This window comes from Rhinolophus hipposideros (assembly GCF_964194185.1).
Source record: "Rhinolophus hipposideros genome assembly, chromosome: X".
Taxonomy (NCBI): domain Eukaryota; kingdom Metazoa; phylum Chordata; class Mammalia; order Chiroptera; family Rhinolophidae; genus Rhinolophus; species Rhinolophus hipposideros.
The window spans coordinates 55,101,805-55,114,577 of NC_138046.1; the positions used below are offsets into that span (position 1 = coordinate 55,101,805).

At 35.4% G+C, this 12,773-nt stretch overlaps 1 protein-coding gene across 5 annotated transcripts in view; it reads right to left on the bottom strand.

Annotated features, from left to right (window-relative positions):
* The window catches only part of LOC308495406 (G-protein coupled receptor-associated sorting protein 2-like), a 48,181-nt gene that overhangs the window by 7,175 nt on the left and 28,233 nt on the right, over positions 1-12,773 (bottom strand). For 3 of the 5 annotated variants that reach the window (XM_081043544.1, XM_081043543.1, XM_081043546.1), the window contains one exon: positions 270-358. The exons of the other annotated variants lie outside the window; for them this stretch is intronic. The gene's annotated coding sequence lies outside the window, so the exon portion shown is untranslated. The remainder of the gene's footprint in view (positions 1-269; positions 359-12,773) is intronic. 5 annotated transcript variants of the gene reach the window in all.

A 12,773-nucleotide genomic window follows, 5' to 3' on the forward strand; every position in this document is an offset into this window, starting at 1 on the left:
AATAGTATGGTTAAATAAGGTTACAAAAGTTAACTCTAATACAGAAAATAAAAATAGCCAATCAAACCAACAGGTTTTTTTTGTCAGCATCTACTAAATGTTCAGTACTATGTTCTACAACGTTTCTTTAAGTTTGCTTTTGAGTTTTTCAAGAGCATATAAAATTGTAAATTAGGAAATTCAAGAAAAGCGTTTCCCCCAGATAATAAAAAAGAAAACATCATAATCAATAACCACAAAAAGGCAAGAACTTTTACAGTTCACTTTACCTCTTTTACAAACCTCCTACCCTCATTAACCGCCTCTTCTTAATGCCAAAGTCAACTGTTGTTAACCAATATGGAGTCCATAGGCAACACTGGGTAGGAAATAAAACAAGGGAAGAAAAGGACCCTAAAGTGTTTTAAAAAGTAACATGTATCCAACAAGCATCTGAGGACTAGCATCTTAGGAAACGTTAAAAGATTTCTATAAATAACAACAATAGCTAATATTTGAGTGCTATATACCATGAATTTTACAATATTCTGGCCACTGTACAAAATACTTTGCATAAATTAACTTATTCCTCTTCATAAAACCTAAGGGACATAAAGCATACATATACACAATTATGTAATTATATATTATATAATTATATATATATATATACATAATTTAACAAATGACAACAAAGGTGGTAGAAGTCACAGGAGTTATCCAAGGTCACAGGGCATCTTTTTTTTTAATTAAAATTTAGAAAAGTTACATAGATTTCAAGTATACAATTATGTATTACATCATCTATAAATCATATTGTGTGCTCACCACCCAGGTTCAGTTCTCCTTCTATCACAATATATTTGATCCCCTTTACCCTCATCTACCACACCCGCCTTTTCCACCTGGTAACCACTAAACTATTGCCTGTGTCTATGAGTTTTTGTTTCTCATTTGTTTGTCTTGTTCTTTTGTTGTCTTTGGTTTATATACCACATATCACTGAAATCATATGGTTCTCCGCTTTTTCTGTCTGACTTATTTCGCTTAGCATTATAAACTCAAGGTCCATCCATATTGTCACAAATGGTCCTATTTCATCTTTTCATACTGCCAAATAGTATTCCATTGTGTATATATATATATATATATATATATATACCACAACTTCTTTATCCATTCATCTATCGAAGGACATTTTGCTTGTTTCCATGTCTTGGCCACCCGTAAATAAAGCTGCAATGAACACTGTAGCACACGTGTCTTTATGGATGTTTTCAGAATTTTTGGGGAAGATACCTAGGAGTGGGATTGCTGGATCATACAGAAATTCTATTTGTAATCTTTTGAGGAACCTCCACACTGCCTTCCATAGCTCCTACATGAGGCTGCACTCCCACCAACAGTGTATGAGAGTTCCATTTTCTCTACAGCCTCTCCACCACTTGTTACTGTTTGTCTTGTTGATGATAGCCATTCTAACTGGGGTAAGGTGATATCTCATTGGGGTTTTTATTTGCATTTCTATGATGATTAGAGATGTTGAGCATCTTTCCATATGTCTATTTGCCATTTGTATGTCCTCTTTGGAGAAATGTCTCTTCAGGTCTTCTGTCCATTTATCAATTGGGTTTTGTTTTTTGTTGTTGTTGTTGTTGAGTTGCACGAGTTCCTTGCATATTTTGAATATTAGCCCCTTATCGGAGGCACTGTTTGCACAAATCTTCTCCCATTCACTTGGTTGCCTCTTTATTTTGTCGATGGTTTCTTTTGCCGTGCACAAGCTTTTAAGTTTCATATAGTCCCATTCATTTGTTTTAGCTTTTACTTCCCTTGCATTTGGAGTCAAATTCATAAAATGCTCTTTGACTCAAGGCCCATAAGTTTAGTACCTATGTTTTCTTCTATGCAGTTTATTGTTTCAGGTCTTATGCTTAAGTCTTTGATCCATTTTGAATTAATTTTGGTACATGGTGACAGATAGCAGTCCAGTTTCATTCTTTTTTTTTACTTTGATTATTTAATTTGTATTGAGATATAAAAATGCAATCAGATGATGTACCATTTTACAATCTTAACAGAAACGTATGAGGTTCCAATTTCTCCACATCATTGCTCAAACTTGATGTTTTCTGCTTTTGTTTTTGTTTTGTTTTGTTTGTATTACCATGCTAGTGTGTATGAGGTGGTATCTCATTGTGGGCTTTTTCTAAATTTATTGGGGTGACAATTGTTAGTGAAATTACATAGATTTCAGGTGTACAATTCTGTATTACATCATCTATAAATCCATTGTGTGTTCACCACCTAAAGTCAGTTCTCCTTCCATCACAATATATTTGATCCCCGTTACCCTCATCTCCCACCCCCTACATCCCTTACCCTCTGGTAACCACTAAACTATTGTCTGTGTCTATGAGTTTTTGTTTCTCATTTGTTTGTCTTGTTCTTTTGTTGTATTTGGTTTATATACCACATATCACTGAAATCATATGGTTCTCTGCTTTTTCTGTCTGACTTATTTTGCTTAGCATTATACTCTCAAGATCCATCCATTTTGTCACAAATGTTCCTATATCATCTTTTCTTACTGCCAAATAGTATTCCATTGTGTATATATGACAAAACTTCTTTATCTATTTATCTATCGAAGGACAGTTTGGCTGTTTCCATGTCTTGGCCACCGTAAACAATTTCTCCACATCATAATAATAAACATTGGAGCACGGGTGTCTTTATGTATAAATGTTTTCAGATATTTTTGGTAGATACCCAGGAGAGCGATTGCTGGGTCATATGGTAATTCTATTCGTAATTATTTGAGGAACCTCCACACTACCTTCCATAACGGCTGCACCAGTCTGCATTCCCAACAGTGTATGAGGGTTCCTTCTTCTCCACAGCCTCTCCAACACTTGTTACTACTTGTCTTCTTGATGATATCCATTCTAACTGGGGTGAGGTGGTACCTCATTGTGGTTTCATCTGCATTTCTCTGATGATTAGTGATGTTGAGCATTTTTTCATATGTCTATTTGCCATTTGTATGTCCTCTTTGGAGAAATGTTTCTTCAGGTCATCTGCCCATTTTTCAATTGGGTTGTTTGTTTTTTGTTGTTGAGTTTCATGAGTTCTTTGTATATTTTGGATATTAGCCCCTTATCGGAGGCACTGTTTGCACAAATCTTCTCCCATTCAGTCGGTTGCCTCTTTATTTTGTCGATGGTTTCTTTGGCTGTGCAGAAGTTTTTAAGTTTCATATAGTCCCATTCATTTATTTTAGCTTTTGCTTCCATTGCCTTTCGAGTCAAATTCATAAAATGCTCTTTGAACCCAAGGTCCATAAGTTTAGTACCTATGTTTTCTCCTATGCAGTTTATTGTGTCAGGTCTTATGCTTAAGTCTTTGATCCATTTTGAATTAATTTTGGTACATGTTGACAGATAGCAGTCCACTTTCATTCTTTTGCACGTGGCTTTCCAATTCTCCCAGCACCATTTATTGAAGAGGCTGTCTTTCATCCGTTGTATGTTTTTAGCTTCTTTGTCAAAAATTATCTGTCCATATTTATGCGGTTTTATTTCTGGGTTCTCAATTCTATTCCATTGGTCTATGTGTCTGTTTTTCTGCCAATACCGTGCTGTTCTGATTATTGTAGTCCTGTAGTACAAGCTAAAGTCAGGCAGTGTGATACCTCCAGCATTGTTCTTTTCTCTTAAGATTGCTTTGGCTATTCGGGGTCTTTTGTGGTTCCAAACAAATCTCATGATTTTTTATTCTATTTCTCTAAAAAATGCCATTGGGATTTTCATGGGAATTGCATTAAATCTGTATATTGCTTTGGATAATACGGCCATTTTAACTATGTTGATTCTTCCAATACATGAGCGTGGAATGTCTTTCTATTTCTTTGTGTCTTCTTCAATTTGTTATAAAAATGTTTTATAGTTTTCAACATACAAGTCTTTCACATCCTTGGTTAAGATTATTCCTAGGTATTTTATTCTTTTTGTAGCAATTGCAAAAGGAATTGTAACTTTGTATTTCTTTTTCAGAGTTCATTGTTAGTATATAGGAATGCAATGGACTTTTATGCTGATTTTGTAGCCAGCAACTTTACTGTATTCGTTGATTGTTTCTAACAGCTTTTTGGTGGAGTCTTTAGGGTTTTCTATATATAGCATCATGTCATCTGCATTGAGTGACAATTTAACTTCTTCATTCCCAATTTGGATGCCTTTTATTTCTTTCTCTTGTCTGATGGCTCTGGCGAGGACTTCCAACACTATGTTGAGAAGCAGAGGTGATAGGGGACAGCCTTGTCGTGTTCCTGAACGTAGAGCAAAGGGCTTCAGTTTTTCACCATTAATTATGAGATTAGCTGAGGGTTTGTCCTCTATGGACTTTATTATGTTAAGGTACTTTCCTTCTATACCTATTTTATTAAGTGTTTTAATCATAAATGGATGTTGTATCTTGTCAAATGCTTTTTCTTCATCAATTGATACAATTATATGATTTTTGACCTTTACATCGATGGATTTGCATATGTTGAGCCATCCTTGTGCCCCTGGGATAAACGCCACTTGGTCGTGATGAATAATCTTTTGTAATGCATTGCTGCATTCAATTTGCTAGAATGTTATTTAGGATTTTTGCATCTGTATTCATCAGAGATATTGGTCTGTAATTTTCTTTTATGTGCTGCCCTTGCCTGGTTTTGGTATCAGGGCAATTGTGGCCTCATAAAATGAGTTAGGGAGTACTGTCTCTTCTTCAAGTTTTTGGAAGAGTTTAAGCAGTACTGGTATTAGATGCTCTTTGAAGGTTTGGTAGAATTCACTAGTGAAACCACCTGGTTCTGGACTTTTACTTTTGGGAAGTTTTTGAATGACTGATTCAATTTCGTTACTGGTGTTCGGTCTGTTTAGATTTTCCAGTTCTTCATGGTTCAGCCTTGGAAGGCTATATGTTTTAAGAACTTGTCCATTTCTTCTAGGTTATTGAATTTGGTGGCATATAGTCCTTCATAGTATCTTTGGATGATCCTTTGTATTTCTGTAGTGTCCGTGATAACTTCCCCTTTTTCATTTCTGATTTTGTTTATTAGTGTCTTCTCTCTTTTTATCTTAGTGAGCCTAGCCAAGGGTTTATCAATTTTGTTAATCTTTTCAAAGTACCAGCTCTTTGTTGTATTAATTTTTTCTATTGTCTTTTTTTCTCTATTTTATTGAGTTCTGTTCTGATTTTTCTTATTTCCTTTCTTCTGCTGACCTTGGGTTTCATTTGTTCTTCTTTTTCTAGTTCTTTAAGGTGTACTGTGAGTTTTTTTACTTGGGATTTTTCTTGTTTCTTGAGTTCGACCTGTATGATATAAATTTACCTCTTAAAACTGCTTTTGTTGCATCCCAAAAATCGGTGGCATAAATATTCATGACTGTTATGTCTTCCTGTTGCATAGTCCCCTTTACCATTTTGCAATGTTCATCTTTGTCTCTTGTTATCTTTTTAGCCTGAAGTCTGTTTCATCTGAAATCAGTATGGCTGCACCTGATTTTCTCTGGATACCATTTGTTTGGAGTGTTAATTTCCACTCTTTCACTTTGAGTCTGTGAATGTCCTTGTAGCTGAGATGTGTCTCTTGCAGACAACCTGTGGTTGGGTTTAGTTTTTTGATCTAATCTGCTACTCTTTCCTTTTTATTGGTGAGTCCATACTACTTACATTTAGGGTGATTATCGATATGTGAGGCTTTCCTATCATTCTATCTTCAGTTTTCTGGTAAGACTATGTCTTCATTTTCTTTTTTGCCTTTTTGTTGTTCTGTATTATTTCTGTGTGGTGGTATTCTATGATTTTTCCCTCTGTATCTTCATTTTTTTAAAGATTTTATTGGGGAAGTAGAACAGGACTTTATTGGGCAACAGTGTGTACTTCCAGGACTTTTCCAGGTCAAGTTAATGTCCTTTCAATCTTAGTTGTGGAGGTAGCAGTTCAGCTCCATGTCCAGTTGCCGTTGTTAGTTGCAGGGGGCACAGCCCATCATCCCTTGCGGGAGTCGAGGAATAAAACTGGTAACCTTGTGGTTGAGAGCACACTGGCCCATGTGGGAATCAAACCGGCAGCCTTTGGCTTTAGGAGAAAAGAGTTCCAACCAACTGAGCCACTGGGCTGGCCCCATGTTTCTTCTTTTATTACAGTATATATTTCAGTTCTAGATTTTTTTTTTGAGTGGTTGCCATTAATTTCATGCAAAAGAAAGTTTGATATTTAGAGTATTCCATTTTCTTCAGCATGCCTACTTTCTCCATTCCCATATTCCAGTTCAGACCCTTATTATGCCCCTTTTTATGTTTTGGTTGCCACAAATTGTCCCTGTTAATGGTGGTCGAATAGCCTCCTTTAGTGTTTCTTGTAGTTCAGGTCGTGCATTAAAAATTTCCCTCAGCTTCTGTATGTCTGGAAAAGTCTTTATTCCTCCTTCATATCTAAAAGATACCTTTGCTGAGTATATTATTCTTTGCTCATAATTTCTCTCTTTCAATAATTTGAATATTTGGTTCCATTCACTGCTGTCTTGTAGAGTTTGTGCTCAAAAATCTGATAATCCAATGGGCTTTCCTTTGTAGGTTGCCGTCTTCTTTTCCTTGGCTGCTCTGAGGATTCTTTGTCGTTGATTTTTTTTAATTCTTTTTTTAAAATATATTTTTGATTAGTTTCAGGTGCACAAAACAAAGTAATACTTAGACGTTTATCATTTATATCCCTCACACTGTGGACCCTCCTCCCGCCATCCATTATCCCTCTGACATCGCACCGAGCCATCACATTTCCACTGTCTCCACTCCCAATGCTGTACTCTGCCTCTTCTAAGTATATACATACCTATGTATACATACATATATATATATATGTGTATATATATATATATATATATATATATAAAATTATAGTTGGCATTCATTATTGTTCAACTTCAGGTGTACATTCCCGTGATCAGGCATCTACATCTTCCCTGAGGTGGTCGCCCAAATGGGAGACGTGTCCATCAAATAACCTACAAAATCTTTACAACATTATTGATTACGTTCCCCAAATTAATTTTCAAAACCCCTTGGCCATCTTGTGGTTACCGACTGTTTTCTAATCCCCTCACCTTCCCCCTTATCCCCACCCCCCCACCCATCTAACAACCCTCAGTTTTTTCTCTTTGTCTGCAAAACTGTTTCTGATTAGTTCATTCACTTATTCTCTTCTTTAGATTCCACATATAAGTGAGATCATATGGTACTTGTCTTTCTCTGTCTGACTTATTTCACTTAACATAATGTTCTCTAGTTCCATCCATGTTGTTGCAAATGGTAAGATTTCTTTCTTCTTTAAGGCTGCGTAATACTCCATTGTATAAATGTACCACCGTTTCTTAATCCAGTCATCTACTGATGGGCATTTCCGTTGTTTCCATGTCTTGGTTATTGTGTATAGTGCTGCAATAAACATAGGAGTGCATAAAGATTTTTGAATTGGAGTTTTGGGTTTCTCCGGATAGATACCTAGGAGTTACTGGATCATAGGGTAGTTCCATTTTCAGATTTTTGAGATACCTCCATACTCAAACAACCCTATTTTTAAAGCTTTATTTTTAAGGGCCAAAGGCCTTGAATAGACATTTTTTCAAAGACATACAAATAGCCAGTAAAATAAAAATAAGCACATGAAAATATGTTCAATATTAGGGAAATACAAAGCAAAACAATGAGATACCATTTCACACACATTGAGATAGGTATTATCAAAACACAGAAAATAACAAGTGTTAGCAAGGATATAGATAAATTAAAACTTGTGTACATTGCTGCTGGGAATGTAAAAAATGGTGCAGCTGCTTTGGAAAACAGTATAGCAGCTCCTCACAAAAAAATTAAACAGAATTACCATACGATGTAACAATTCTACTTTTAGCTACATACCCAAAATAAGTGAAAGCAGGGACTCAAACAGATATTTGTACAAACAATGTTCTTAACAGCAGTATTCACAATAGCCAAAATGTGGAAGCAACCAAAATGTCCATTGATGGATAAGATGAATGGATAAACAAAATATGGTATATACGAACAACAAAATATTATTCAGTCTTAAAAGGAAATGAAATATTGATACATGCTACAACAAAGATGATCTTTGAAAACATTATGCTATATGAAACAGCCAGACACAAAATAACAAAGACTGCATGATTTCACTTATATGATGTTTCTAAAGTTGTCAAATTTGTAGAGATAGAAAACACAATAGTGCTCACAAGGGGCTGACTGGAAGAATGAGAAGTTATTAGTGAATGGATACGGAGTTTCAGTTTGGGATGATAAAAAGTTCTGGACATGGACAGTTGAAATACAATGTGAATATACTTAATGCCACTGAATTGTACACATAAAATTGTTCAAAATTGTACATTTTATGTTATGTGTATTTTACCATAATTGAAAGAAAAACAAATGTAAAACATAAAGGGTGAACTCTAATGTAAACTAAGGACTTCAGTTAATAATAATATATCAGTATTTATTCATCAATTGTAACAAATCTACAACAGTAATCTAAGATTCAAATAATATGGGAAACTGAGTTCAGTGAAGGGGGCTGGTGGAAGAGAAGTAGTATATATGGGAGCTCTCTGTTGCTTTCTGCTTAACTTTCTGTAAACCTTAAACTGCACTAAAACATAAAGTCAAATAACTTTTTAAAGCCAGTATTACAGCTTTTTGGGTTCACTATTCTTTGTCTTCGTAGTGTACTTTAATAGCCAAATGCATAAAAATATAATTTGAAATCAATGTAATAGATGCATGATGTATAAAGATCTAATTTGTGACAATAACAATATAAAGAGGGAAATGGACTTGTAAAGGAGCCGAGTTTTGTACACTATTGAAACTAAGTTGATATTAATTCAAACTTGGGTGTTATATAGTTAAGATATTAATTACAAACTGCAGGGAGTAGTCACTAAGAAAAAACCTTAAAACAATAAGTAACAAGAAGTGAATCAAAATAATACACTAGAGAAACTGCCAAATTGCCTTTGCATAGTGGCTACATCCTTTTACATTCCCACCAGCAATGTAGAAGGGTTCCCATTTCTCTACATCCTTGCAAACACTTGGCATAATCCATTTTTTTAAAGAATTACAGTAGTACCTAGGTTTTCAAACATCTCCGTTGACAAACATTTTGGTTTATGAACGCCGTAAATCTGGAGTAAACGCTTCGGTTTTCGAACACGACTCAGAAGTACATGTCACATGGCTTCCGGTGAGTGCAAGATCCCGAAGCCTAGCTGTCAGCTGTTTTTGAATGTTTCAGAACTCGTAGATTACGTTTGAAAACCGAGGTACCACTGTATAGCTGTCTAGTGTGTGTGAAGTGGTATCATTCTGGCTTTGATTTGCATTTCTCTAAAGACTAATGATGTTGAGCTTTTTTTTTAAGTGCTTATTGGCCATTTGTATATCTTCTTTGGAGAAATGTCTATTAAACAATGCAATATATAGATGATATATTATAGAAGTGTACACTGAAAACTTATATAATCTTATTAAACAATGTCACCCCAATAAACTCAATATAATTTTAAAAAACTTTGCCTTTTTAAATTATTTTATTTGCATTTTTATTGACTGATGAGTTCATCATATATTCTGGATATTAGACCCACATCATATACATGGTTTACAAATATTTTCTCCTTGGCTGTGAGTTTTTTTTAATTAAAGTTTATAGGGGTGACAATTGTTAGCATACTTACATAGATTTCAGGTGTAAAATTCTGTAATACATTATCTATTTCTCACACTGTATGTTCACCAACCAGAGTCAGTTCTCTTTTCATCACCATGTATTAGACCCCGATTACCCTCTTCTAGAGCCTCCCTCCCCGCTTGCCCTCTGGTAACCCCTAAACTATTGTCTATGACTATGAGTTTTTGTTTCTTTGATTGTTTGTCTTGTTCTTTTGTTGTTTTCAGATTTATATACCACATATCAGTGAAACCATATGGTTCTATGCTTTTTCTGTCTGACTTATTTTGCTTAGCATTATAATCTCAAGATCCATCCATGTTGTCACAAATGACAATTTCATCTTTTCTTATTGTGAAATAGTATTGCATTGTGTATGTACAATACAACTTCTTTATCTATTCATCTATCGAAGGACATTTTGGTTGTTTCCATGTCTTGGCCACTGTAAATAAAGCTGCAGTGAACATTGAAACACACATATCTTTATAGCTAAATGTTTTCAGATTTTTTGGGTAGATAGCTAGGAGAGGGATTGCAGGGTCACATGGTAATTCTATTCTTAATTTTTTGAGAAACGTACACACTGCCTTCCATAGTGGCTGCACCAGTCTGCATTCCCACCAACAGTGTATGAGGGTTCCTATCTCTCCACAGCCTCACCAACACTTGTTACTATTTGTCTTGTTGATGACAGCCATTCTAATTGGGGTGAGATGACATCTCATTGCGGTTTTTATTTGCATTTCTCCGATGACTAGTGATGTTGAGCATTTTTTCATATGTCTATTTGCTATTTGTATGTCCTCTTTGGAGAAATGTCTCTTCAGTTCTTCTGCCCATTTTTCAATTAGGTTGTTTGTTTTTCTGTTGTTGAGTTGTATGAGTTCCTCGTATATTTTGGATATTAGCCCCTTATCGGAGGCACTGTTTGCAAAAATCTTCTCCCATAATGTTGGTTGCCTCTTTATTTATTTACTTTTTTAATTAAATTTAATGGGGTAGCAATTGTTAGTAAATTTACATAGATTTCAGGTGTACAATTCTTATTACATCATCTATAAATCCCATTGTGTGTTCACCACCCAGAGTCAGTTCTCCTTCCATCACCATATATTTGATCCCCCTAACCCTCATCACCCACCCCCCCACCCCCTTACCCTCTTGTAACCACTAAGTTATTGTCTGTGTCTATGAGTTTTTCTTTCTCATTTGTTTGTCTTGTTCTTTTGTTGTTTTTGGTTTATATACCACATATCAGGGAAATCATAGGGTTCTCTGCTTTTTCTGTCTGACTTATTTCACTTAGCATTATACTCTCAAGATCCATCCATGTTGTCACAAATGCTCCTATATCATCCTTCCTTAATGCCGTATACTATTCCATTGTGTATATATATCACAACTTCTTTTTTTTTATTTATTTATTAGTTTCAGGTGTACAAGACAAGGTAATACTTAGACGTTCATCATTTATATCCCTCACACTGTGAACCCCCCTCCCCCCATCCACTATCCCTCCGACCTCACACTGAACCATCACATTATATATATAAAATTATAGTTGGCATTCATTAATGTTTAGCTTCTGGTGTACAATGCCATGATCAGGTATCCACAGTATCCCTGAGGTGGTCTCCCAAATAGGACGCATGTCCATCGGATACCCAACAAAATCTTTACAACATTATTGAATACCTTCCCCAAATTAATTTTCAAAAAAACCCTGAGGCCATCTTGTGGTTACCAGCTGCTTCCAAATCCCTTCACCTTTCCCCTTATCCCCAACCCCCCCACACACACCCATCTAACAACTCTCGGTTTTTCCTTTGTGTCCCCAAAACTGTTTCTGATTAGTTTATTCACATAGTCTTTTCTTTAGATTCCATATATAAGTGAGATCATATGGTACTTGTCTTTCTCTTTCTGACTCACAACTTCTTTATCCATTCATCTATCGAAGGACATTTTGGTTGTTTCCATGTCTTGGCCACCGTAAACAAAGCTGCAATGAACATTGGAGTACACATGTCTCTATTGAGAAATGCTTTCAGATTTTTTAGGGTAGATACCCAGGAGAGCGATTGCTGGGTCATATGGTAATTCTATTCGTAATTTCTTGAGGAACCTCCACACTGCCTTCCATAGCGGCTGCACCAGTCTGCATTCCCACCAACAGTGTATAAGGGTTCCTTTTTCTCCACAGCCTCTCCAACACCTGTTACTATTTGTCTTGTTGATGAAAGCCATTCTGACTGAGGTGAGGTGATATCTCATTGTGGTTTTCATTTACATTTCTTTGATGATTAGCTATGTTGAGCATTTTTTCATATGTCTATTTGCCATTTGTATATCTTTGGAGAAATGTCTCTTCAGGTCCTCTGTCCATTTTTCAATTTGGTTGTTTGTTTTTTTGTTGTTGAGTTTCATGAGTTCCTTGTATATTTTGGATATTAGCCCCTTATCAGAGGCACTGTTTGCGAAAATCTTCTCCCATCATGTTGGTTGCCTCTTTATTTTGTCGATGGTTTCTTTTGCTGTGCAGAGCTTTTAAATTTCATATGGTCCGATTCATTTATTTTAGCTTTTACTTCCATTGTCTTTGGTGTCAAATTCCTAAAATGCTCTTTGAACCTAAGGTCCATAAGTTTAATACCTATGTTTTCATCTATGCAGTTAATTGTGTCAGGTCTTATGCTTAAGTCTTTCATACATTTTGAATTAATTTTGGTACATGGTGACAGATAGCAGTCCAGTTTCATTCTTTTGCACAGGACTATTCAATTCTCCTAGCACCATTCATTGAAGAGAATGTCTTTTCTCCATTGTATGTTTTTTGCTTCTTTGTCAAAAACTGTCTGTCCATATTCGTGTGGTTTTATTTCTGAGTTCTGAATTCTATTCCATTGGTCTATGTGTCTGTTTTTCTGCCAGTACCATGCTGTTTTGTTTATTGTAGCCTTGTAGTACAAGCTAAAGTCAGGGAATGT